This window comes from Scyliorhinus canicula, chromosome 17 (assembly GCF_902713615.1).
Source record: "Scyliorhinus canicula chromosome 17, sScyCan1.1, whole genome shotgun sequence".
Classification (NCBI taxonomy): Eukaryota; Metazoa; Chordata; class Chondrichthyes; order Carcharhiniformes; family Scyliorhinidae; genus Scyliorhinus; species Scyliorhinus canicula.
The window spans coordinates 82,611,163-82,637,782 of NC_052162.1; the positions used below are offsets into that span (position 1 = coordinate 82,611,163).

Below are 26,620 nucleotides of genomic sequence, written 5' to 3' on the forward strand. Positions count from 1 at the left end.
AATGGCCTCCTCCTGTACTGTAGATTCTATGATCCTCCCCTGGGACCATTCTCCCAGAGGTGGGATGGGGGTCAGTAATAATGGAAATTAAGGCCTTTTGACAGAAAGGTCACTGAGGACCAGGGCAGCTGCCTGGAGCTGTCTCACAGTGACAGACATGGAGAGCAGCAGCACATCAGGCCCTCTCTCCCTGCCTGGTCATGGTTGGAGCCACAGGGTGACCTGTGGAGGGCATCCCCTCTGCAATGGTGGCCTGGCAGCTGCGACCATTATTGAATTTTAAAATTTCATGAGCTGGAGATGACGCCTCAAGGTGGAGATGCCCCCCCCCCCCCCCCACCCCCGACGCCTCGCCCCCTTCTCTCTCCTCGACCTGAAAAGGCAGCTGGTTCTTCAGTGCTGGAGGGCCTCCAATTGGGCCTCTGGCTTTGACAGCCCATCCGCAATCCTCAATTGTTTGGTGAGCTCACCTTCTGGCCATGAGTTCAGTTATCTGGTGCGTTTTAAAACAAAGGTTATTCACAAAGGCCCACCTTCTCAACCTTGCCCCTCGCCTGAGGTGTGGTGATCCTCAGGTTAAATCACCACCAGTCAGCTCTCCCCCTCAAAAGGGGAAAGCAGCCTCTGGTCATCTGGAACTATGGTGACTTTACCTCACCTTAAACAGAAGTATTAAAGTATTTGAGCAGATGCAGTGCAATACTCAAAGATCTGTGTACATCTTAGTTCTGTACAAATTATGAGCCAACGGAAACATCACAACACACAGTAGCCAATCCTTCCTGCTTAATATTGCTCCAACGTATTTCTAATGGGTTTCTCACCGTTACTTCGTCGAATATTTTAGGCAGGTTAGCCTAAAAGAGCAGAGAGAATAATTTAACATGAATAGGTTGATCATTTGTCTGATCACGTTATGCAATAATGTTTTCTTCCTGTTAAACTGTGCCTTACCTTGAGACACTAGGATGAAGGGAGTTCAGGTAAAAGGTATGCGGATATAGTTGTTCATTTAAAGTAATGTTTAACTGCAAAAAACAATGTAAAAAGTACCCTCCAGGATGCAAGTGAAGGTTTGAATTAGCAAAGAAAGTTTATGGCTTGTGGACTGACTCTGGTCACCACACTATAGGAAGGATGTGGAAGCATTGGAAAGGGTGCAAAGGAGATTTACCAGGATGCTGCCTGGTTGGGAGGATATGCCTTATGAGGAAAGGTTGAGGGAGCTAGGGCTTTTCTCTTTGGAGGAGGATGATAGGCAACTTAATACAGGTTTATAAGATGATGAGGGGGATAGATAGAGTGAATGTTCAGAGACTATTTCCTCGGGTGGATGTAGCTGTTACAAGGGGGCATAACTATAAAGTTCAGGGTGGGAGATATAGGAGGGATGTCCAAGGTAGGTTCTTTACTCAGACAGTGGTTAGGGTGTGGAATAGTCGGACATTTGAGGAACTTCCAAGCTGTTATTGGATAGGCACATGGAGCACAACAGAATGACAGGGAGAGGGATAGTTTGATCTTGGTTTCGGACAATGCTCGGCACAACATCGAGGGCCGAAGGGCCTGTTCTGTGCTGTACTGTTCTATGTTCTATAAAATGAACTGACATTTGCAGAAGGTTCAAACAGCATCCCCCTTAAAGGTTAGGGATAATGGTGTCAATTTTAACAAAAATAACAGGACGTTGAGGAACGTTACTGGAAGCTGGTTACCCCAACCTCTTTGTGCCCTGGGAAACAGGTATCAGAACTCATAGGCACATCGATTAGAGAGAAGGATTCAAAAGTGAAAATATAATCAACTGCCTGACAAGCATTAGTTGAACTCCCTATACCTCCAAACGTCATAACAAAGAGATTACAAACCATACACTTTCTTTGCTGCTTTAAATCTTCACTTGCGTCCTGGAGGGTACTTTTTAAAGTCTGTTTTGCAGTTAAACATTACTTTAAATGAACAACAGGGACTGAGATTAGGAGAAATTTCCTCATTCGATAGGTTGTGAATCTTTGCATCGATGACACAGTAGCACAGTGGTTAGCACTGTTACTTCATAGCGCCTGGGACACAGGTTTGAATCCCGGCTTGGGTCACTGTCTGTGCGGAGTCTGTACATTCTCCCCATGTCAGCGTGGTTTTCCTCCTTTTGCTCCTGTTTCCTCCCACAAGTCCCGAAAGACGCGCTTGTTAGGTGAATTGGACATTCTGAATTCTCCCTCAGTATACCCGAACAGGCGCCGGAGTGTGGTGACTAGGGGATTTTCGCAGTAACTTCATTGTGGTGTTAATGTGAGCCAACTTGTGACAATAATAAAGATTATTATTGGACTTGTATAAGACACTTTTTCAGCATCTGTTGGAGTATTGACTCCAGTTCTGAGTGCCTTACTTTAGGAAGAATGTGAAGACATTGGAGAGAGCTCAGAAAAAATTCGCAACAATTGTTCCCGGAATGAGGAACTTCAGGTACGCAGATAGTTTGGATAATTTGGGACTTTTGACTATTCTGCTTGGGGAATTGAAGACTGGGATGGGATTTGGAAGAGATGTTGAAAATCATGAGGGATCTGGACTGAGTAGATAAAAAGAAAGTACTGGCACAGTCCCATTGGCTGTTTTTTCTTTGAGACTGAGCTGCTTAGTGGTGATTTAACCTGAGGGTCGCCACACCTGAGGCGAACGGCAAGGTTGAGAATGAAAAGCCTTTTACCCATCTGAATGAATGGCCTCAACCGGTATGAGGATTGAACCACTGCTGTTGACGTCACTTTGCATCATGAACCACCTATCCAGCCAACTGGGCGACACAGCAGCACAGTGGGTAGCATTATTGCTTCACAGTGCCAGGGACCTGGTTCGATCCCCGGCTTTCTGAGTCAGCGTGTTCTCCCCTGTCTGCGTGGGTTTCCTCCGGATGCTCTGGTTTACTTCTACAAGTCCCGAAAGAAATGCTTTTTAGATGAATTGGACATTCTGAATTCTCCGTCAGTGTAACCGAACAGGCATCAGAGTGTGGCGACCAGGGGATTTTCACAGTAACTTCATTGCGGTGTTAAGGTAAGTCTACTTGTGACACTAATAAAGATTATAATTTTTTGAGGCCGAGGTAGAAAGATTTTTTTTCAAGAGATGCGAAGATGGGCAAGAAAGTGGAGTTGAAGCCCAAGGTCAGCATTGATCATACTGGATGGTGGAGCAGGCTCGGGGGGGGGGGGGGGGGGGGGGGGGGGGGGGGTCTCGAGTGTGCTCCTGCCCATATGTCTAATGTCCCTCCTCCCATGGCAGGTTGAGAATCTGCATTCTGAAAAATCTGATCATTTGTGGGCTGCAACCAGAAAATAACTAAGGAAGTTGTTGAATTAAAAACTCAACATTGTTCTCTCATGCCCTCCAGCAAAAGAGAATTCGACACGCCTAAGTGGTTATGTGACTCTAGTTTCTCACTATATGGTTGAGTTTTATTGCTCCCAGGACACCTAGGTATGGGTAATAAACACCGTATTGCTGGTGTTGTCCATTTCCCGGGAACATCAATTAAAATGAAACAGCTTGCTTTCCCTCATGGAGTCGAGCTCTTTTGCTTCACGGCAGAATCCAAAGCTCTTCGTCTATATCCGAACTATGTTGCATGATGTGTGCACAGCCGTTTGCCTACTCGTGTCATTGTGCCAATATTTGTAGTATGTGGGCGTACTGGGGCCCTGTTACTCAAGGAAATTGAGCAAATGGACAGTATAACCCAGGGCAATGTTTCCACTGTGTTATCAAGTATGAAGAGGTTGCAAACCAGTAAAAGCAATTTGACGGCAATTGCAGTGTCTACTGGCTGAACATAAATTTATTTCCGTGAATAGGGGGAATTTTACAAACTGTTTGGAAACATGGCCCAAGAAACGAAAACGGCACTCGCAGGAAATAATGAAAGGCAAAGCAGGAACAGACCTTAGAAAAATAATATTCTGACCAGGCTAATTTTAACCAATGGTTTTTTTTTCTGCACTATGTCGATTTTAATTGGTAACTTTGTTGCTCCTCTCTTATGAATTCAAAATGGTTCTGATATGTCAATACTCTTTGTGCTGAATTGGATATATTTGTGAACTCCTTGCATCAGTCAATTAGCAGGATTTGGGACCACAGTGGGGTTGGTCGTGTGTGTGGGAAGCGAGATTAAAAAGAAATGTGACATCCCAAAATCCCGCACTAATGCAATGAATGGGGACCCATGCTACCTTTTATTTCTAGTTTTTCATTGAGCTCCATTTAAAATTTCTAGCTTTCCTATTGAGCTCCATTTAAAATTTTCCGAATTCCCCAACTGCTCCTCTCGCTGGTTTGCTGACACTGTTCAGATCTTCTAGTCCTTAAATTCAGATCCTCACCAAAAGTAAAATGTTTCAGTTATTTCAACTCATTACTGCCATTTCTGACCTGGAACAAATAAGTTCACTGAGCAGCTTTGGAATGCTGCTAAACGTTCTCTTTAATAATCTCACTAAGGCCATTAAAAATAGTCATGATGTGGAGATGCCGGCGTTGGACTGGGGTGGGCACAGTAAGAAGTCTTACAACACCAGGTTGAAGTCCAACAGGTTTGTTTCGAATCACTAGATTTCAGAGCGCAGCTCCTTCCTCAGGTGAATTCAGTAAGAGTTGGACTTTAACCGGGTGTTGTAAGACATCTTACTGATTAAAAATAGTCAATGTTTCCTGATCTCTTGGCTGGTTGTCATTACATTTTGGGAGCGGCAAGAATCTCCATAGCAAAATAAAACTGTTTGAACAACACTTAGTGCTTCTTGAAGACACTTGGCAATTGTTTTTCACTATAATAGGAAACCAAGAGAACATATAGCCTTCAAAGGATACTTTAATATTGATGAGATGTACTTCATACTTAATTATGAGGGCTATGACATAGAAAAGGCAAAGAGAAAGTGATGGAACCATCAATTCACCAGACACGTGTTTCCGATATGAATATAAGCTTTAATCTACTTACTACAGAGCCAGCCTGTTACCCTGTTGAGGGACTCTCGGTGAACTGCAGGCTGACTCTGGACAAGGGTATTTATACAGCAGCACAAGGGGAGGAGTCGTGGGCGGAGCCAAGGGTGGAGCCCTGTACAAGCTCCTGAGCATTCCCAGAGCTACTCCCCGTAGTGGTCGGATAACGCTACTGAATTACCATGTTACATTCACCACAGAAAGACATCAGGATAGGCACTAAATTGAAGGAAAACCTTACGGCCTGAATTTTCATCTTTGAGGCAGGGTGTGGGAGACAGGAAAATACCCGTCTCAGCTCACCCGCCTCGGGAGAAAATCCCCATAGAAGACGGGATTTTCATTACCAGGGAGATTGTGAGGGCTGCGTCTGGTCAGGTAATCCAGGAAGTAGTTTTAGGGCAGCTACAGGGGCTACGCATTATGAGGCGGGCTGTTTGAATGGCCTGTCTTCATTCCAGTTCAAATAAAAACAGAAATGCCCTCCAGCCCTCACAAACTGCGCATGCCATCTTATGCGCCACAGGCCTCGTGCTTGACTGAGAGCCCAGACATCTATTAATATTACAGTGGTTAGCACTGTTGCTTCACAGCCCAGGTTCGATTCTCGGCTTGGGTCACTGTCTGTGCAGAGTTTGCCTGTTCTCCCTGTATCTGCGTGGGTTTCCTCTGGCCGGTCCGGTTTCCTCCCACAAGTCCCAAAAGACGTGCTGCTAGGTGAATTGGTCATTCTGAATTCTCCCTCTGTGTACCCGAATAGGCGCAGGAATGTGGCGACTAGGGGCTTTTCACAATAACTTCATTGCAGTGTTAATGTAAGCCTACTTGTGACAATAAAGATTATTATTATATTGTTAAAATTGCTGTGCCCCAGGAAAAACATTGCTCGACTCACAGTTCAGGCTCTCAATTTTATAATGATTATTTACACAAGATTATGTGGTTTCAACGGCTTGTGTTTTCGATTATTGGTGCTTTAAAGGGTCTGGATGATTGACACTTTTATTGCTTAGCAGTGAAATGAGTCGTATTAACAAAGTGGAAAGTAATGAATTAATTACTTTTTTTACGCTTAAAAAAAAAACACATCCTACTGTGCCTATAGGGTTCAATGGCTCTATAAAGTATGTAGTGGGTCAATGGGCATGGAGTCATGGTATAGAGGTATGGGGGCCAGGGGATCTGTGGTGTAGAGTGCCCTATTTAGCATAGGTGGCATAATAATAACCTTTTATTGTCACAAGTAAGAAGTTACTGTGAAAAGCCACATTCCGGCGCCTGTTCGGGTAAGCTGGTACGGGAATTGAACCCGCACTGCTGGCTGTGTTCTACATCACAAACGTGCTGTCTAGCCAACAGAATTGAACCAGCCCAGCCAAGGGGTTACGTGGGTGAACTGAGGGACATAGCTCGTCATGGAGGACATAAGGGGCCACTGGGTGGGAGGGGAGGGGAATAATGGGTGAGGGGTCTTACCTTGACATAGGGGGCATGAGGAGGACTTTTGGAACATATCTTTTAAAAAAGGACCCCTCATGCAGACCAGGGTTCATGACTCCTCTGAGGGGCCGTGAACCAAGACACTTTGAAATCTGCCCCACCTCTGCACTGGTGCTGGCTGAGTTGGGAGTGCTGGATGCAGACTTTTGACAGGATCCAGCCCACATCTTTAAAGGCTCTCCAGAAAATCAAATAGTCTGGGAATGGGATGGGGAACCTGGAATAGGGACCTGCCCACTATTCTATAAAGGGCTCCTGAGTCACCCATGACTGGGTGAAAATTCAGGAAACTCAAATATATTTATTTGGGTCGGAGAATCGCCGGGGGGCTGCGTGAATACCTTCCCCGCCGGCTGACAAATTTTCCAGCGCCAGGGATTTGGCGGGGTTGGGAATCGCGCCACGCTGGTCGGCGGCCGCTAGCAGCGCCTCCCCCCCCCCCCCCCCCCCCCCGGCTATTCTCCGGCCCATGATGGTCCGAGCGGTCGCCCGTTTTCGGCCGCTGGCATAATTTACCACAGGTACTTACCGGCGGGACCTGGCTGCGCGGACGGCCTCCGGAGTCCTCGGTGGGGGGTGGGGGGGGGGGGGGGGGGCACAAGGGGATCTGGCCCCGGGAGGTGCCCCCACGGTGGCCTGGCCCGCGATCGGGGCCCACCGATCGCGGGTCTGTGCCGTGTGCCTTGCTGTGCTCTTGGCGTAGCATAAGCGGCTTCCTTGATGTGCACTCTGACAAAGGAAGGTTCAGACGTTTATTGAACTATTTACAATTCTCCTACTCGGGTTTGCCACTACTGTTAATCCTTCTACAGCTACTCAGACTGACAAACCAGTCTGCTACAATCCACGTGGTGTCTCCACTAGAAAGAGGAAGATCATGTATGTTATGTCCTTTTTATATGGGTTGGTGTAATCCTCCCTGTGGTAGTGTCACCTCTGTGTGTATCGTGAATGCCCATTGGTCATGTCCTATCTAACTGACGTATTGATTGAGTGTCTATGTGTCATGTCTCTGGTGCTCTCTCTAGTGTCTAGCTAGTCTACATGTATTTACATTAACCTCTTGTGTATTTACAGTGATGCGTATCACCACACTGTGGGGGCACTTTGTTCCTCTGCATCGGCTGCTGTGGTCCTCCGTGACGGCCGACGCGGAGATGACCCCCCCCCCCCCCCGTGCAAGCGCTGGGATGACGCCAGCACATGCTGGTGCTCCCAAGCATGCAGCAACTCGCGCTGGCTGCGGAGGCCCTTCGGCGCCGGTTGGCGTGATGCTAAGCCCCTTCACCGCCGGCCGATGCGGCGCAAACCACTCCGGCGCTGGCCTAGCCCCTGAAGGTGCGGAGGATTCCGCACCTTTGGAGCGGCCCAATGCCGGAGTGGTTCACGCTACTCCTTCGTGCCGGAGTTGCCCGCCCCGCCGATTCCCGCAGAATCCCGCCCGAGATATTCTCTGCAAACAAAAGAAAAACCCACCAGGCAAAAAAATGGATGAGCGATCTTTTAGAGTTGGCACATAAAGTAATCCCACTTGAAGAAGAAGTTTAAAAAAAAAATATTTTGATTAAAGCATTTATAAATAAACATCAAACACAACCAAAACCAAGACCAAAAATATAACAAACAGGAGATTTAAAGAAGTCGTTAAATTGGTGGTAAAGCACTGTCCATTGATTCAATATTATCGTGGTTTTCAGAAGGCATATAGCTGAGTTACAAATCTGGGATTTTAAAAAGATGCTTAAAGGTGATGGAAAGTTAGCTCTTGCTGAAGCTTGCTTTGGCAAGGAGGAGGCTGGTGTTATCAATTCAAAATCAAGTTGAGTTTGGGAGGCATCACATTAGAGCCTATCCTGTCCTAACCTGACATCAAGATGGTGGGCAAGATGTGGGAGGAAGGTGACAGCCGTCATTAGTAATTGTACTTGGGAGATCGCCCCTAACTAATACTGTTGTAATACAAAATTTTCCACACTGGGTTTTACTGAGTTAAACACTCAGTCACAAAATAATGTTGAAAGAATATTATTTTCACAAAAAAAATCTGATGAACTTTTATTCTGTCCATTTGTTTGCAGGTGACAACATGCTAAGGCACACCATGTTTCAACAGAGCACAACCAAACTTATGTATGGGAACATTGTGCCAAAAATGATGCTCTTGCAACAAATGTTTATTTTCCAAATAAAAGACAATTCTCTTTTGAGTGGAAAACAAGTCTTAGCTTATTTACACAAGGTTTAGAATGCCCAATGGGCAAATCACAAGCAAGAACAGGTTAGGCCACATACCTGTGCATGCTAATTTCAAACAATTGACAAAGTTCCCGGGAAAACAAAATGTACAGAATCTAGCTCGAGCCCCTTCAGTGTCTTTGCACATGAACTATGGTGATTAAAATATTTACCCGATTATTTATTTGAAGTTGATTAATCCAAACTTTATGAGACAATGCAAGACAGGAATCCATCGGTCACTAAACCGCAGTGTCCACCACTGTATTGATGATTCTCAGTGGTTTTAGAATTAGGCATAGGGCTGCTAGAATGCTGTGACATCTGGGACAAAATATGTTCTTTTGACTCAGTGTGGTTTGGAGCCCACTGATTACAGAGGTAAGCAGTCAGACAAACATACCACATATCCTCTAAAGATTCAGCTTGATTGAAAGGTTGTGCATTTCAGAATGCAACAGGAAAGATTTGTCCACTTGAATGGAACATTTCAACCAATGATTCTGATGTCAGTGAAGTGACATGTGAGCCTTTCCTATGACAGCGGAGTTGATTTTCTCTTTTGAGAAGGCCTTCCATACACCTTTCCTTAGGCCAGGAGTCTCAATCAGGCATCCAGTGCCTTTGACCGAGCCCCCCCACCCAGTACTCTCCATGCAAACATGACATGGTTTGCTTGTGGTTCTCTCCACGTGGCAAGCACCCGTGCCTACTGCTGGGGTTAATACAGCAGTGATGGGATGAGGCACTTAAGTGGGCATTAATTGCTGTCCGTATGTCTTCCCATCACAGGCGTGATTGAGGTGAATGTGGAAAGGCGGCGGAGTCAGCACCCATCCGACTGATTAAATGCCCCCGCACCATCAAACGCAAAACAGGGGGTTGGGAGGGGGGGGGGGGGGGGCACTGGATTCTGCCCTTGGTGTGGAACTCCCCCTCTGATGCGATATTGGGCTATTCTTCCCCAATGGCATCACAAAGGCCCTGATATTCCATTCCCACCATAGGCAGGTCGCGCTGCAGGGGATGAAATGGGCCAGCCAAAAGGTCATTGACTTCTGGCGCGACCGGATGATCCCGATTGCAGGTGGGGCTGGAATTTCCCATCCAAAGAGAGCGATGGCCTCAGTGCAGATTTTTCATTCATGGTGCCATTGAGCAGCATTTTATAATGTGTACAGATGTATTTTATATCAAAGCAGATAGGCTGTCCCGCCTGATAGAAAATAAATGCGTACGCGTGTGCTGATTGAGGAAGTAGTGGGTCAAGTGGAGATTGGGAAGGAAACATAAATAAGAGTGGTATTCAATGGGGATTTTACAGCCTTACTATTTACTGCTAAATGCTATTGAGTGATACATGGGTAGATCAAAGGCAATCAATTTGAATACCTTTATTCTGGCTTCTTTAACCTTCCCGATTTTAATCTCTCCAGTGATCATGCCTTCAGCTGCCATTGCTCTAAACTCTGGAGCTCTCTCCATAAACCTCCCATCTCTCTTGAATTCCTCTTTTAAGACATTAGGCTTCAGGCCATTTGTCCTAATATCTCCTTCTGTTGCCCACTATCATATTTTGTTTGATAATGATTTTAATTAAGAAACATCTTGGGATGTTTTACTGCATTATAGGTTGCATATAAATACACGTTGCTATTGTCCAGTACCACAAGGTTTTATAATACAAATAAACCAGGTTACAAATCATTCTCAGTAAGAACCTTGTCAATTTAGCTCCGGTAGTCGCACTCTTTTTCCGGAATCATAAAGTGTTGGGTTTGAGCCCCGTTGCAAGTTGGAGGCTCACAGTGTTAGAACATAAGAACTAGGAGCAGGAGTAGGCCATATGGCCCCTCGAGCCTGCTCCACCATTCAATGAGATCATGGCTGATCTTTTGTGGACTCAGCTCCACTTTCCGGCTCGAACACTATAACCCTTAATCACTTTATTCTTCAAAAAACTATCTATCTTTAGCTTAAAAACATTAAATGAAGGAGCCTCAACTGCTTCACTGGGCAAGGAATTCCATAGATTCATAACCCTTTGGGTGAAGAAGTTCCTCCTAAACTCAGTCTTAAATCTACTTCCCCTTATTTTGAGGCTATGCGTCCTCGTTCTGCTTTCACCCGCCAGTGGAAACAACCTGCCCGCATCTATCCTATCTATTCCCTTCATGTTGGCTGACATTTCAGTGCAATACAGAAGAAGTGCTGCATTGGGAGATGTGTCACCTTTTTTGGGTGAGATATTAAAAACAGGAGCTGCTTGCCAGTTCATATGGATATAGAAAATTCCATGGTTTTTGCTCAAGAAAGGACATGGCAAATCTGCTACTATCCTTCAATCAAGATCACCAAATGCAGACTGGATTCGAGCTTCCATAGAATCCTAATAGAACAGTACAGCACAGAACAGGCTCTTTGGCCCTCGATGTTGTGCCGAGCAATGATCACCCTACTCAAACCCACGTATCCACCCTATACCCGTAACCCAACAACCCCCCCCCCCCCCCCCTTAACCTTACTTTTTAGGACACTACAGGCAATTTAGCATGGCCAATCCACCTAACCCGCACATCTTTGGACTAATGTCCTGTAAAAAGTCATCACTGTCAGTGCAGGATTAAAAATTCAGAAGAGAAAAATATTTCTCTTGGTTTGAGTTTACTGTGTGTAAATCCTCCCCTTCTAACCCCCTCTGAAAGGAGTTTCCAGAATCCATCCCTGTCAGTCCAGGAGAGTAATTCACAACATTCTCTCCTCCTGCTGACAGGACGGGGAGCACCGCGCATGCGCACTGTCCCCCCCCCAAACAAATGGGTCCAGTCTCATTATCCTGGCATCTCCACAGTGTGTTTATGGAGCCTCCACATCCATTCCGCCACCTCAATTAGCCCCCCCCCCCCTCCCCTTTAATCAGCCGTTATTTACCGCTTGAGGCATTTCCCATCCATTAGCAGTTTGAGATGAAGATCAACGTGTCAAAGTTTTTCTCTCCTGGTCACTGGGATCCTGAAGCCCCGCCCACTCCAGCTTGGTACACAAAATAGTCCCGCATGTGCACTGCTCCTGCTGAAACAAGATGGTTTTTAACCCTGGGCCTATTCTCAGGAAAAAGCCTCCGACCTACAAACCCCGGACCTGCGGGGTTATATTTGGGCTTAGGGCCTATCCCGGGTGTTTATGAAGCCTCCGCTCCCTCCCCACCCTCACCTCCCGGCTCCATTCCTCCCTCCGCCCCACCCGCTCTCTCCCATTAATCCATAGAATTAACAGTGCCGAAGAAAGCTAGTCAGCCCATCTCGTCTGCACCGATCCTCTGACCATACTTAGCGTCAATCCCCCACCCTATTGTCTGGTTTAGCTCACTCAGCTAAATCGCTGGCTTTTAAAGCAGACCAAGCAGGCCAGCAGCATGGTTCGATTCCCGTACCAGCCTCCCCGGACAGGCGCCGTAATGTGGCGACTAGGGGCTTTTCACAGTAACTTCATTGAAGCCTACTCGTGACAATAAGCCATTTTCATTTCATTTCATTTCATTTCATTAACTCCACCTAACCTGACATTTTTGGACACTAAGAGGCAATTTCAGCAGGGCCAATCCACCTAACCTGCACATCTTTGGACTGTGGGAGGAAACCGATGCACCTGGAGGAAACCCATGCAGACACGGAGAGAACGTGCAGACTCCACACAGACAGTCACCCTAGGCCGAAATTGAACCCTGGTCCCTGGTGCTGCGAGGCAGCAGTGCTAACCACTGTGCCACCCTGTAGATGTGCCCAGAGGCACATAAAATTGTTGCTTGGAGAAAATACCAGATAGAAAAGATCGAACACATCTCACACATGTCCAAACCCATGACCATTACCACATAAAAGGACAAGAGCAGCAGATACATGGGAACACCACGATCTACAAGCTCCCCTCCAAGCCACTCACTGTACAATTTTCTCTTTTAATTCATTTATAGGATATGGCTAGACCAGCACTTATTGCCCATCCCCAATTGCCCCTGAGAAGGTGGCGTGAGCTATGCTGCATTCCATTTCATTCTTTTATTTTGAGTAATTACTGATACTTGTTAAGAGTTTGTGTGAACATCAGACCTACCACATGTTATGCTGAAAATAGATTCAGGGACTTCTGATTGCTTGTGAAGCATCTAATTAAATAAAAAAGTGTGCCGCCCACATATTGTATGTTGTTCTTTTGCATGCTTGAAATACTGGAAAATCCCTTCCTTGGGGGCAACACGGTAGCATGGTGGTTAGCATAAATGCTTCACAGCTCCAGGGTCTCAGGTTCGATTCCCAGCTGGGTCACTGTCTGTGCGGAGTCTGCACGTCCTCCCCGTGTGTGCGTGGGTTTCCTCCGGGTGCTCCGGTTTCCTCCCACAGTCCAAAGATGTGCGGGTTAGGTGGATTGGCTATGCTAAATTGCCCGTAGTGTCCTAAAAAGTGAAAGGTTGGTTGGGGTTGGGGGGGGGGGGGGGGGGGGGGGGGGGGAGTTGTTGGGTTACGGGTATAGGGTGGATACGTGGGTTTGAGTAGGGTGATCATTGTTCGGCACAACATTGAGGGCCGAAGGGCCTGTTCTGTGCTGTACTGTTCTACTTCTACTTCTACTTATATCCACTGGGATATAGGAAACTATGGGTCACAGTGGTTAGCACTGCTGCCTAACTTCGAGATTAGCAACAGTATCATTTACATTGTGTTACACGATCCAATGTTCCTCATCTTCTAAAATAATGCGTCTCAGACTGGGGTCCATGGAACCTAAAGGGGCTGTCTAGACTTTCCAGGAAATCTGCTACGTGGAGCTAGCCTTATGGATGTGCAATGTGAATAACTGTCTTGAAATGAAATGAAAAATGAAATGAAAATCGCTTATTGTCACAAGTAGGCTTCAAATGAAGTTACTGTGAAAAGCCCCTAGTCGCCACATTCCGGCGCCTGTTCGGGGAGGCTGGGACGGGAATTGAACTGTGCTGCTGGCCTGCCTTGGTCTGCTTTCAAAGCCAGCGATTTAGCCCTGTGCTAAACCAGCCCCTTCTTCGATGCCATGGTCAAGAGTAAGAGAAGGTGTGGCGAATAGAGGAATGCTCCGGTTCTCCCTGGGCCCCTACTCTCTCCATGCTCCTCCCCCTACTCTCCTAGTGCCCTGTGATGTTCCTCCTCTCTATGCCAAGGTTTGACAGACCCTGCAATGAGCAGCAAATGCACCCATTTTACCGATATTTGTAAGTAAATACACAGTTTCTTAAAAATATTATTGAAACACACTTATTGTAGCCCATTCATATCATGAACCGCTGTTCTATAATGCCATATCCTCAGGTTTTATGTCATAGGGCCAAAGAATCCTACAGCACAGAAAAAGCCCTTCGGCCCATTACGCCTGCACCGGTCAAAAACACCCACTTAACTCTTCTAATCCCATTTCCCAGCATGCGGCCCATAACTTGGTATGCCTTGGGATCGCAAGTGCACATCTAAATACTTCATGCATTTCATGAGGTCTCTGCCTCCACCACTCTCTCAGGCAGCAAGTTCCAAACTCCCACCAACCCCTGGGTAAAAATGTTTTGCCTCACATCCCCTCTTAATCTCCTGCCACTGACCTTAATTCTATGCGCCCACCCCCCCCCCCCCCCCACCCCCTCGGTCATTGATCCCTCCACCAAGGGGAATGGTTTCTTTCTCTCTACTCTGTCTATGCCCCCCATAATTTTATACATCTCAATTATGTCCCCCCCCTTAAGCGTCCTCTGTTCCAAGCAAAACAACCCAAGTCTAACAATTCCTCTTCATAACTAAAACTCTCCAGCCCAGGCAACATACTGGTAAATCTCCTCTGCACCCGTTCCAGTACTATCACATCCCTCCTATAATGTGGATTGCAGAATTACACACAATACTCTAGCTGTGAACTAACCAACGTTTTATACAATTCCAGTATAACCCTCTTGCTCTTAAACTCTGTGCCTCGGCTAATAAAGGCAAGCATAACATAAGCCATCTTACTGTATCCACCAGCTCTACTATTAAGGGACCAGTCTATATGCACACCAATGTCCCTCTGATCCTCGATGCTTCCTAGGGACCTGCCATTTATCATGCATTCCCTTGCCTTGTTTGTTCTGCCCAAGTGCATCACCTCACACTTATCTGGATTGAATTACATTTGGCATTGATCAGTCCATGTGACCAGCCCATCAATATCCTCCTGTAATCTAAGGCTATTCTCCTCACATACTTACCAGCCCACCAATTCCCATACCATCCGCAAACTTATTGATCAACACTCCTACATTCATGTCTAAATCATTTATATAAACCACAAACAGCAAAGGCCCCAACACTGATCCCTGTGGGACGTCACTGGACACAGTGAGAAACTCCATGGGCTTTCCTCCTGTAACTAATAGCATAGCACATTAAAAAGGTGAATCAGTTAAGAGCCCACATTTAAGTACATAAGAGAGAGCCAATTAAGGGAAGGTGATTTGTTCCTCTCGTGTGTCCCTTGTGCAGATTATTTTCACTTTTCCCTATTATTAAAAACTCCAGCTTTCTGAGAGTTTAAATTGTTCTGTGGTAAACCTCATATGGTTATTTAGTTTCAAACCTGCATTCCGAAGGGCCTGTTCTGTGCTGTACTGTTCTATGTTCTATGTTCAGTTTGTGACATCCAGGCTCCAACACTAAAATTGCTCTGGAGAAATGTCGGCAGCCATGGAGATGAGCCAACGACGGTTATCTCATCTTTTCAGTTCATGTCATTGTTTCAAGATTAACTGCATCGAATAACTAATCACAAAGCTGACTATTTACCAATTAGCTGAGCTGAGGTCGAATTCTGATGTTATCGTGCAAATTCTTTGAAATTTGTTGCTAGCAGTAATTAGTTGGAATTTTACAACACTTCAGCTGAAAAATGTATTTTATTCATTAATGCTTCAAGAGTTTAAAGAAAGAACAAACTTGCAATTCATAGAGCCTTTCGTTACCTTGGGATATTCCATTTTAAAAAAAATTTCCAACTAAGGGGCAATTTAGCGTGGCCAATCCACCTACCTTACACATCTTTGGGTTGTGGGGGTGAGACCCATGCAGACACGGGGAGAATGTGCAAACTCTACACAAGCAGTGACCCAGGGTCAGGATCGAACCTGGGCCCTCGGTGCCATCAGGCAGCAGTGCTAACCACTGAACCCCCATGCCGCCCTGCTTAGGATATTCCAAACTACAGCCAAAGAAGTACATTTGTAAAAATGGATGTTGGAATCTGAAACAAAAACAGAAAATCTTAGCAGTTCTGACAGCATCTGTGGGGAGAGAAGACAGCTAATGTTTCGAATCTGGATGACTCTTTGTTAAAAGCTTTTGACAAAGAGTCATCCAAACTTGAAACGTTAGCTCCCTTCTCTCTCCACAGATGTTGTCAGAAGTACTTTTATAAATATAGTTACTATTGTCATGCAAGAAATGTGGCAGTCAATTAATTTGCGCATAGCAGGGTTCCATGAACAGGAATCCAATAATGACCAGATCATCTGTTTAGGGATTGAATATTGGCAAAGACACTGGGGAGAACCTAGCTCCTCCTCTTCAAAATATGGGGATCTTATAAATCGACTTGCAACGTCTAATCTGAAAGATGGCACATCCGACAGTGCAATGCTCTGTATTGCAATGGAGTGCATGCCAGCCTAAGGCTCTGTAATTTTGAACCCTTGGCCTTCTGACGTAGAGTGGAGTGTATTTCTCACTGAACCACAACTGGTGCAATCAAAAGCAGGGCGGCATGGGGGTTCAGTGGTTAGCACTGCTGCCTGATGGTGTTACAGCTCGCAGACTGGCATGAGCTAAACCCACAAGATGGCATGTGGTCAGGCCATAGGAATTAGTCAGCATGGCTTTGTCAAGGGGAGGTCATGTCTGGCAAATCTGTTAGAATTCTTTGAGGAGGTGACAAGGAAGTTAGACAAAGGAGAACCACTAAACGTGACCTCTTTAGATTTCCAGAAGGCAATTACAGTATGGGAGACTGTTAAATAAGTTAAGAGCCCACGGTGTTAAGGATAGGATACTGGCATGTATAGAGAATTGGTAGAAGGCAGATAATGGGGGAAAAAGGTTTTTTTTTTTTAGGATGGCAGCCGGTGACTCAGTGGTCGGTATTGGGACCACAACTTTTCTCAATATGCATTAACGATCTGGAAGAAGGAACTGAGGGCACTGTTGTTAATTTTGCAGATGATAGAGAGTTATGCAGATGGCTGCAGAAGGACTTGGGCAGGCTAAGAGAGTGGGCAAAGAAGTGGCAGATACAATGTGGAAAAGTGTGAGGTTATGCACTTTGGTGGGGAGCATGGAGGCATAGACCATTTTCTAAATGAGAAAAGGCGGAGGAATTTATTTATTTTATTCTTTCATGGGAATTGGGTGTCACTGGTTGTGCCTGCATTTATTGCCCATGCCTAATTGTCCTTGAGGGGGCAGTTAAGAGTCAACCACGTTGCTGTGGGTCTGGAGTCACATGTAGGCCAGACCAGGTAAGGACAACAGATTTCCTTCCCTAAAGGGCATTAGTAAACCAGATGAGTTTTGCGACAATTGACAATGATTTCATGGTCGTCATTTGACTTTTAATTCCAGATTTTTTTTATTGAATTAAAATTTCACCATCTGCAGTGGCGGTATTGGAATCTGGATCCCCAGAGCATTACTCTGGGTCTCTGGTTTACTAGTCCAGTGACAATACTACTACATCACTGCTTCCCCTATCAGAGGCAGGTGACTCCTGGGTGACAGAGATCGTCGTGCAGGGTCCGGAGTCGGTCCGCTTGTGTGCTGGCACATATACCTCGGGACAGGGCATCGGGAGGCTCGTTGAGCTTACCGGGGCGATACAAAATCTCGGAATTAATGGTGGAGAGCTCGATCCTCCACCTCAAGATTTTATCATTTTTCACCTTGCCCCGCTGTGTGTTGTTAAACATGAAGGCAACCGACCGTTGGTCAGTGAGAAGAATGAATCTCCTGCCGGCCAGACTCCGCACAGACAGTGACCCAAGCCGGAATCGAACCTGGGACCCTGGAGCTGTTGAGTGTCATAATATCCCATCTGCTTCATTAATGTCCTTTAGGGGAGAAAATCTACCATTCTTCCCTAGCCTGGTCTGTCCTACAGATGATGTGACTTCAGATCCACAGCAATGTGGTTGACTGTGAAACGCCCCAGCATGCCACTCAGTTCATGGGCAATTAGGCTTGGGCAATAAATGTTAGCCCAGCCACTGATGCCCGCATCAAATGAAGAAAAAATAAATGAAAGCGAAAGTAATGGTGATAATCTGACAAGTGCTTGAATCCCCAAGGTTACGAATTTTTAATGACCCTTCTCCGGGGTGAAACAACTCGGGAAATACTGGGCACAATTCTACTGAAACTCGGGCTCCAGCTCCGAGAAGAACCCCACTATCCAACAGCACTTGACCGTTTTTTTGGCCTCGGTGAGGAACACCCTGTTGAGGCCGGACTGACATCATTTCCTGCACTGGTGAGCTCAGCTTGTCAGAGCACGAAGACAACTCGCGGATCGCAGAGTCGTTTCCAAAGGCAACCCAATCTTTCCACCCAACTTCAGCGACCCCACTGGGGCCTCCAGACACCTCCCCCACCACCACTTCACACAACTTACCTCTTCTGGGGTCTTCGAGCACCCCCTCACCCCATCTCTTATGGACAAGGGAGCCCTGGGTCTGACCCCTGGAACAGGTACTTGGCACCCAGACACTGCCATCCTGGTGCATCTAGGCATCTCACCAGTTAAAATGAAAAAGCAATTGCTGTAATTGGTAATATATTGTGCTCTTTTTCTTGACACCTTTCTGAGTCACAGGCTTTATTCACTTAATAGTCAACGTGAAAGTGTCAAAATAAACATGTTTTTTTAACTGAAGTGCTATATTCAGCATTAGAGCATTATCACAATGGTGTAATCATGATCACTTCCGTAAGTTATAATGGTCGATCTTTAAGACCCTGAAGCACTCATGCATAGACATTGCTTTCGCTAATAATTTAATAAAGCATATTGTCAGCTTGGAAATTTCAAATCGATGAAAATTTAAAAAACAGCCAAAATCATGATTTTGGTCATTCTTATTCCCTGTCAAGAGATGCTGTCTTTTAAATGAGATATTAATCTGAGGCCACATCTGCCTCAGCACCTGCATGCAAAAGATCCGATGCCACTATTTCAAGAACCGTGAGATGTCTAGGCCAACAACTAATAATCTTTATTGTCAAAAGTAGGCGTACATCAACCCTGCAATGAAGTTACTGTGAAAAGCCCCGAAGGGCCACATTCCGGCGCCTGTTCGGGTACACGGAGAATTCAGAATGTCCAAATGACCGAACAGCACATTCCGCCCTTGTGGGAGGAAACCGGAGCACCCGGAGGAAGCACACGCAGATAAGGGGAGAACGTGCAGACTCCACACAGCCAGTGACCCAAGCCAGGAATCGAACCTGGAATCCTGGAGTTGTGAAGCAACAGTGCTACCCACTCTGCTACCATGCCACCCATGAGCTACCGTGCAGCCCAAATATCCTCAAGCAAAAACAGATTAATGCATGATTTAGGTCACCTGCTGTTTGTGAAAATTGGTAGCCTTCCTTGCCTCCACTTAACAAAAAAGATTTAGAGTGCCCAATTCATTTTTTACAATTAAGGGGCAATTTAACGTGGCCAATCACCTAACCTGCACATCTTTGAGTGGTGGGGGCGGAACCCATGCAAACACAGGGAGAATGTGGAAACTCCACACGGATAGTGACCCAGAGCCGGGATCGAACCTGGGACCTCGGCGCCGTGAGGCAGCAGTGCTATCCACTGCGCCACCGTGCTTCCCCTTCCTTGCCTCCATAACTACAAAGTTTGACAGGAAAGAAAATGTATTGGGCGGAATTTTCCCAAAATGCGTCAGAGTGACTCTGATTGAAAACTGATGTGCTTGTCTCCGGCACAATCCAGTAACACAAGCTGGATTTTTGGGCCAGATTTTCTGGCACTGACTGCACAGAATATCTCGGGGGTTTGGGGAGGGGTGTCACTCTGGTGGGGCCTGATTGGAGCCAGCAAGTCCGGCTCTAATGAGAACGGGTGCCACCTTCAAAGGATGCCCCGACCTGCATTTAAAACAAGTTCTCATAACCCCCCACGCACATGGAGGACCACCCCTTACCACAGATGTATTGGGGGGCACTCTCATATTCCCCCCACACCGCACCAGGCAAGTATTGTGGGCACCCCTCCTCCCCCACCACCGTGTCAAGCACTCTCCCCCTTCACAGCCATGCCACTCCCTCTCACAGGCATTGGCACTCTCACCCCAACCACAAAAGGGGAACACCCCCCCCCCCATGGAAGACGGTCACTACCCCTCTGCCAGAGTCACATGCTCTGCAGTGCCTCAGCCATGCCCACCTGAGACTGGGACAAGCACCGCAGCGTCTCTGCCAACCTCATCAAGGTCAGCCTGGTACTGGTGACATTCCCCAGCGAGGCGGTCATAAGACCATAAGACATAGGAGCAGAATTAGGCACTTGGCCCATCGAATCTGCTCCGCCATTCAATAGCCATCACCGACAGCATGATGCCTTGGACACCTTCATCATGGTGCCGATGTCGTGTACCAGGCTTTCCACTGCGGTCGCCACCCTAGCAGTGTTGGCCTTGGTGCTACTCATTGCCAATGCCATCTCCTGCACTCGTAGCCTCCAAGCAGCTGTGGCTCTGCTGGAGCAATGCTGACACTGACGTCTCCCTCTGAACGTCCCGGCCGATCCCCATCAGCTCTGGGTAACCCACTTCCAGAGGCTCAGCATCAGCCTGGGACTCAGCTGGGAGAGGGGCCGCCCGGGATGGGTTGGCTCCGTCGGCTGCAGGAGAATGGACATGTGGTCAGTGGGAGGGATGGGTCAGTCAGTAAGGCAATAACAACTCAGATTTGCCAGATCCCCCGGTGGGGCCTGGTGGTTCCTCACCTCTGCGGCATCTGCCCGCCTCCTCGTGGGTGACCTCCCTGTTCTCGGCCACACCGGTTACCTCCAGGGCCCGCTCCTCAAAAGAGGTGAGGATTCTTAAGTCCAGCACCCCACCGCCAGTCTGGGCCCTCTCCCGTCGATTGTGGGAGAGCTTTTCTTGAGGAGACACAGAGGGCCTTGTTAGCCACACGCGTGGTTCACTGTGGTGGGAGAGGAGGTGTGAAGGATGGGTTGGGGGGGGGGATTGAGGGGAATGGATGCCTCCCATGGTGTTTGGCGGGAGGGTGGGCGCGGTTGCGGTAAGCATTGGTATTTACTCGCTCATGCTGCCCAGTGTAGGTGGTTGACCTTTTTCCAGCACTGGAGGCCAGTTCTCCTGGTCACACACCCCGAAGCTGGCCTTCACTGCGTCTAAGAGCCTCCCTAGGTCAGTGTCCCCAAATCTTGGAGCCGGTCTCCTACGTGCCATTATTGTGAGCTGGCTGGATTTGGTTGAGCAAGTGTTGTTTAAGTGTTGCTCAAATGTGTTCGGGGGGGTGAGGGGGTGTTGGGGGGAGGGGGGTGGCGTCTCCTGCCAGGAGAAGCCTGCAGCAATTCCCACCCGTTACCACACTTCAAAATCTTTCCGGAGATTCACGCCAGCAATGTCAAAAGCTTGGTTATTGAATGTGTATTCTGCAAATTACTTGCATAAAAATAAACTAATTAATGATCAGCTGAAGGATAGGAATCTTTCTTTTATGTACTGCCCATGTTCTTTTTGCTACACATCTTCTGGGAAACCTCAACTGTTAATTCTTGCACAACTCATTAATAGTAACTCTATGCTGAGTCACTTATTGATATAAACCGAAGTGTGTAACGGGCCACTCAACTTGCAGTGTTACTGTGAACTTCAAACTGTGGCAATCTAATTAATTCCCATTTACCTTACCTTTTACACCCATGCCTTTTAATATTTGGCCAGCAGATTTGGATGGAGCATATTACCTGTTTCTCTCACACTTCAATGTTATACTCCACGGAGAAAAATCACCAAAAGTGAACAAAACAAACTCACCCCACAAAAGGAAAATGAGCCGGTATGGCAGGCAGATTTATGTTATTCCCCTTTCTTCAAAATGAATATTGGGCCAAGATGAATGGGCTGAATGGCTTTTTCCAGTTACTGCATCAAGATCAAAATCTAGTATATGGATGAATTCCTGCTGTGTATGTTAGGTTTGAGTTTTTTCTGTGGAAATTCTGTATTGCCAATATTCGCAGGATGTTTTTCTGAGACTTTAGATTGCTGCCTAAGATAAGAACCAGGTGGCAAGATCAGTAAAGGTAGAGGTTTTTAAATCACTATTCTCACTGATAGCACATTTCCTGATAGCTGGGATAGTATGTAGAAGGTGGTGATGTTAACGATTATGAAAGATTAATTACAGTCATGGACAAGATAGCAATTTCTAATTGCTTGCACATGGCTGAAGCAATTAATTGTAAATTTGAACAAATACTTCAGGAAAGTTGTAGAAACCTGTATAAATGTATGATTTGTCTCTGACATCAGAACACATAAGCCACCTTTCTTGAGTCAGTAAGCCGGGGACGGGGAAAATATTCGGAGAGAGAAAGAAAGTTTTGAGCCGTATGTAAAAGTGGACAAAAGGAAGAATTATCGAGAAATTAAGGCCCAAAGTTTCTGTCAGCAGCAGAAACTCCAGGAAAGACTCAGAAACATTTAAAAAGCTTCAAAAAGGGAAAGTAATCGAGATAGTACAACAGATGAACAATAAAGCGCATTTCAATAAAGAGAAACCAAAACATACGTTAAGAAAGCAAATGGAATGGAAACGTGCAGGATTACGATGCCAATGCAATGAATTCACTGGCAGGTATAAATCTGGAGAATGAGCACAGATCCAATTATTACTTAACAAATACCTAATTTAAACTAATTGCAGAAAGGGCCTCTGAAAGAATCTGAAAATTGACTATTGTAACAACTTGCATTTTTAAAGTGCCTTTAATGTAGCATAGCATCCCAAGTGGGCACAGTAGCACAGTGGGTAGCACTGTTGCTTCACAGCTCCAGGATCCCAGGTTCCATTCCCTGCTTGGGACACTCTCTGTGTGGTGTCTGCGTGGGTTTCCTCCGGGTGCTCCGGCTACCTGCCACAAGTCCTGAAAGACGTGCTTCTGAGGTGAATTTGACATTCTATATTCTCCCTCTGTGTACCCGAACAGGCGCTGGAATGTGGCGACTAGGGGCACAGTAACTTCATTGCAGTGTTAGTGTAAGCCAACTTGTGACAATAAAGATTATTAAAAAAGTCACTTCACTGAAGCATTATCAAAAACAATTTGATATCAAATCACAAAGGGAGATTGGACAAATGACAAAATGCTTTGTCAAAGAGTTAGGTTTTGAGGAAGGAGAGAGAAGCTGAAAGGACTAAGGGGGGGGGGGGGGGGGATCCGACGCCTGATTCACCTGAGGAAGGAGCTATGCTCTGAAAGCTAGTGATTCGAAACAAACCTGTTGTTGTAAGACTTCTTATTGAGAAACTGAGGGCATGACCGCAAATGGGAGGAGCAGTTCAAATCAGGAACATGCAAAAAGCCAGAATTGGAGAAGTTCAGATTTCTCGGAGCAATGTCGGGCTGAAGGAGGTTACAGAAATAGGGAAGGGTGAGGCAATAGGAATTTGAGGACAAGGGTGAGAATTTAACAATGATGGGGGCGGGGGAAGGCAATATAAGTCGTCGAAGAGAGAGGTGGGCGGGTTAAGGTGACTTGGTGTAATTCAAGAAGTAAACTTGAAGCTAGTTGTGCAAAAATAAGGCAAACGACCAGCACAACGGTGAAAAAAGTATTGTTACAAATAGTAGATGTAATTCTATTGCTGACGCTGAAATAAAAATGCCAAAAGGAGATTCAGTTGGACAGAAAGGGGCATTAGGTAGGAACCAAGTTTCTGACTGAGGTTCATTTGTAGGGAAACAGCTGGAACATTGACAGCGCAACTGTCCAACTATGGTGGTCCCTATGAGATTACAATGTTGCTCCCAGAAACAAAATACTGTTCCTCATTTCCTCCACTTCAATAAGGTTCAACACCTTCAAGCAATTGCACACCATTTTGCATAATATTAATTCCTGGGCTGTGAACCCAGGTAGAACGTAAGTCAGATCATTTCAATAGTTAAGATAGTTTGAGGAGTACTGTGGCAGCATCTGAATGCTTGTAGTACACCTAGTTATTTAAACTACTTCATACTTTTAGGCTTTCTTTTAGTATTTTCAAAAATTCAATTCTGGGTAAGTGCCTCAAGTCTGAGTATCTATGTTGATATTTTTGTTGACTTCACTGTGGAGAGAGATGGGAGCTAATGTTTCGAGTCTGGATGACTCTTTGTCAAAGCTCCAGACTCGAATCATTAGCTCCCTTCTCTCACCACCGATGCTGTCGACCTGCTGAAATGGTCCAGCATTTTCTGTTTTTGCTTCAGGCTCCAGCATCCGTGGTAATTCGCTTTTATATTGACGTTACTTTCTTCCTTTGGTGGCATCTAAAGCCTGAGCAGGAAAACAAGTAAAACTAACTATAATTGAATCAGTGCATCATAACCACGATGTTTGCCCTGGCCAGAGATCTGCTCCCCATTATGATCTGGGTACATTGTGTCGCCACCCCTGGGTAAGTGAAAAAAAAAACAACCAGACTTCCTCGCCCTGTTTGTCATTCTGATAGGGGGCAAGTGCAAGTGTTAACATTCACCAAGCGCCAGATCAAGTTTAACTTCCACATTATCCAAGATTGATCGAAGCAGAGATGGAAGCACCTCTGTAAGTTGGTGGGCAGGCAACGTGGCAACTGGCAAAACAAAAACATACTGTAGAAGGCAAAATCTTCGGGGAGGGGGGAATCGAACGCCCCCGTAAAAGAGGACTACGTAAAAGAAACGTGAATAAAGATACATATAGAAAATATATTTTATGACTGTATTAATTCAATTCTCTTTGCCTTTCCAATCCATCAGAATTTCTCTAACCCCCCCCCCATACTCTCTTATATTGCTATTTTTTTCCTTCCATTAAGAGTCCGCACCACAAGGTCTTGAGGTAGTAGCTGGGCAACCAAGTGTTTTGTTTCAGTCATTAAGTGGTGTGCCTGGGCAGGGCCCAATTTGACTCAGTCTTTCAATTCTCTTCCTTTTCTGTGGGGAGATTTCCCCACTTTCATTTAACATTTTCCTTGCTCATCCAGCTAAGAGAGCAAATTCTCTGCCACCACAACACTGCAATGTGAGTTGTAGGGTGACTGTACTCTATTAGATTATTCCACTCTCATGTTCAAACTGTGGATCTTCCATGAATACAGACAGCAACATTTGGGCCGAATGGCCTCCCTCTGCACTGTAGAATTCTAAGAACATTTAATGCCCCAAAAGCTAAAATTGTCCAAAAAAAAAGGTGTTACTGGTGTAGATCATATTTCACTTACTAAAACTGAGTGATTTCTCCATTAGTAAATTTTGAAATCAGAATAAACATTGCGAGCTCTGAATACAGAGATACACTTGATATAATAATGCGCACTGTAAAAGATTCGGCTGAAGAAGACTGTTGGACGTCTATGACTTAGACACAACTAATTCTGTAACTTGTAAATGAGGCCGGCGGCTCAGTTTACTGGTTTACACGTTTTAGTTCCAAAGAGATGCACGAAATTCTAACCCTATCTTTAAGAGCATAACCACCCTTCCCACCCCTGAGATTCTTACCTTTTCACCAAGTCTCAATTGACTAGCTTCCTCCTCACCATTTTCAGCTGAAATTCGGGAAGAGACAAGGCTGAGAGGAGAGACAGCTCCCCCGTTTCTCCTCCTCTTTCGGCTGTGCAACGTGAAGATAAAGGTGCCTGGACACACCAGCAGGAAACCCCTCCAATCTGCCTTCTTTAAACAGACTGTAACATGTAGTCAACTGCTGGCCAATATTGAGAGAGAGAGAGAGAGACACGCCCTTTTTGGGTAATAGTGGATAGGATTGGCGAAATGTCAGATCGCAGGGACGATTACAAAACAAGATCTGAGGCAGCCTTCTCCAGCACACCAAAAAAAAAGTCACACAAACAAGCAAATCATTCCCTTTACTATGAGAAGCACTGTCAAACCCCCCCCCCCCCCCCCGCCGCCAAGCAATCTCACTAACCACAGATATGCAAACTGGGGCATTTAAATTCAAAGGGGGCTGAGAAAGGATATTTCACAGGATCATAGAATTGGCAGTGCAGAAGGAGGCCATTCAGCCCATCAAGTCTGCACAGTCCTACCCAGGGCCGGCTCAAGGCACCGGCAACTCGGGCAGTCGCCCGGGGCGCCATGTGCGAGGGGGCGCCAGAGACTCGGGTCCCGCGCATGCGCAGTTGGGCCGGTGCCAACCAGCGCATGCGCGGTGGCTGCCCTCCCCAGGGCTGCCCCCCCCGGTCCGCCCCCCCGCTCGGTCCGCTCCCCCTCTCGGTCCGCTCCCCCCGCCCCCCCCCCCTCGGTCCGCCCCCCCCCCCGGGCCCGCCCCCCCCGCCCCCCCCTCGGGTCCGCCCCCCCCCGCCCCCCCCTCGGGTCCGCCCCCCCGCCCCGCCCTCGGGTCCGCCCCCCCCGCCCCGCCCTTGGGTCCGCCCCCACCGCGGGTCCGCCCCCCCTCGGGTCTGCCCCCACCCCGGGTCCGCCCCCCCCTCGGGTCCGCCCCCACCGCGGGTCCGCCCCCCCCGCCCCCCCCCTCGGGTCCGCCCCCCCGCCCCGCCCTCGGGTCCGCCCCCCC

The 26,620-nt window shown here is 46.7% G+C and overlaps 1 protein-coding gene across 2 annotated transcripts in view; it reads right to left on the minus strand.

Moving 5' to 3' along the window:
• cysltr1 (cysteinyl leukotriene receptor 1) overlaps positions 1–25,848 on the minus strand; it is a 39,059-nt gene extending 13,211 nt beyond the window's left edge. The window contains exon 1 of one of the 2 annotated variants that reach the window (XM_038775900.1): positions 25,588–25,848. The gene's annotated coding sequence lies outside the window, so the exon portion shown is untranslated. Of the gene's footprint in view, positions 1–25,584 lie in introns of both variants that reach the window. The other variant, XM_038775899.1, reaches the window with a different exon arrangement.
• Positions 25,849–26,620: the final 772 nt, after the last annotated feature.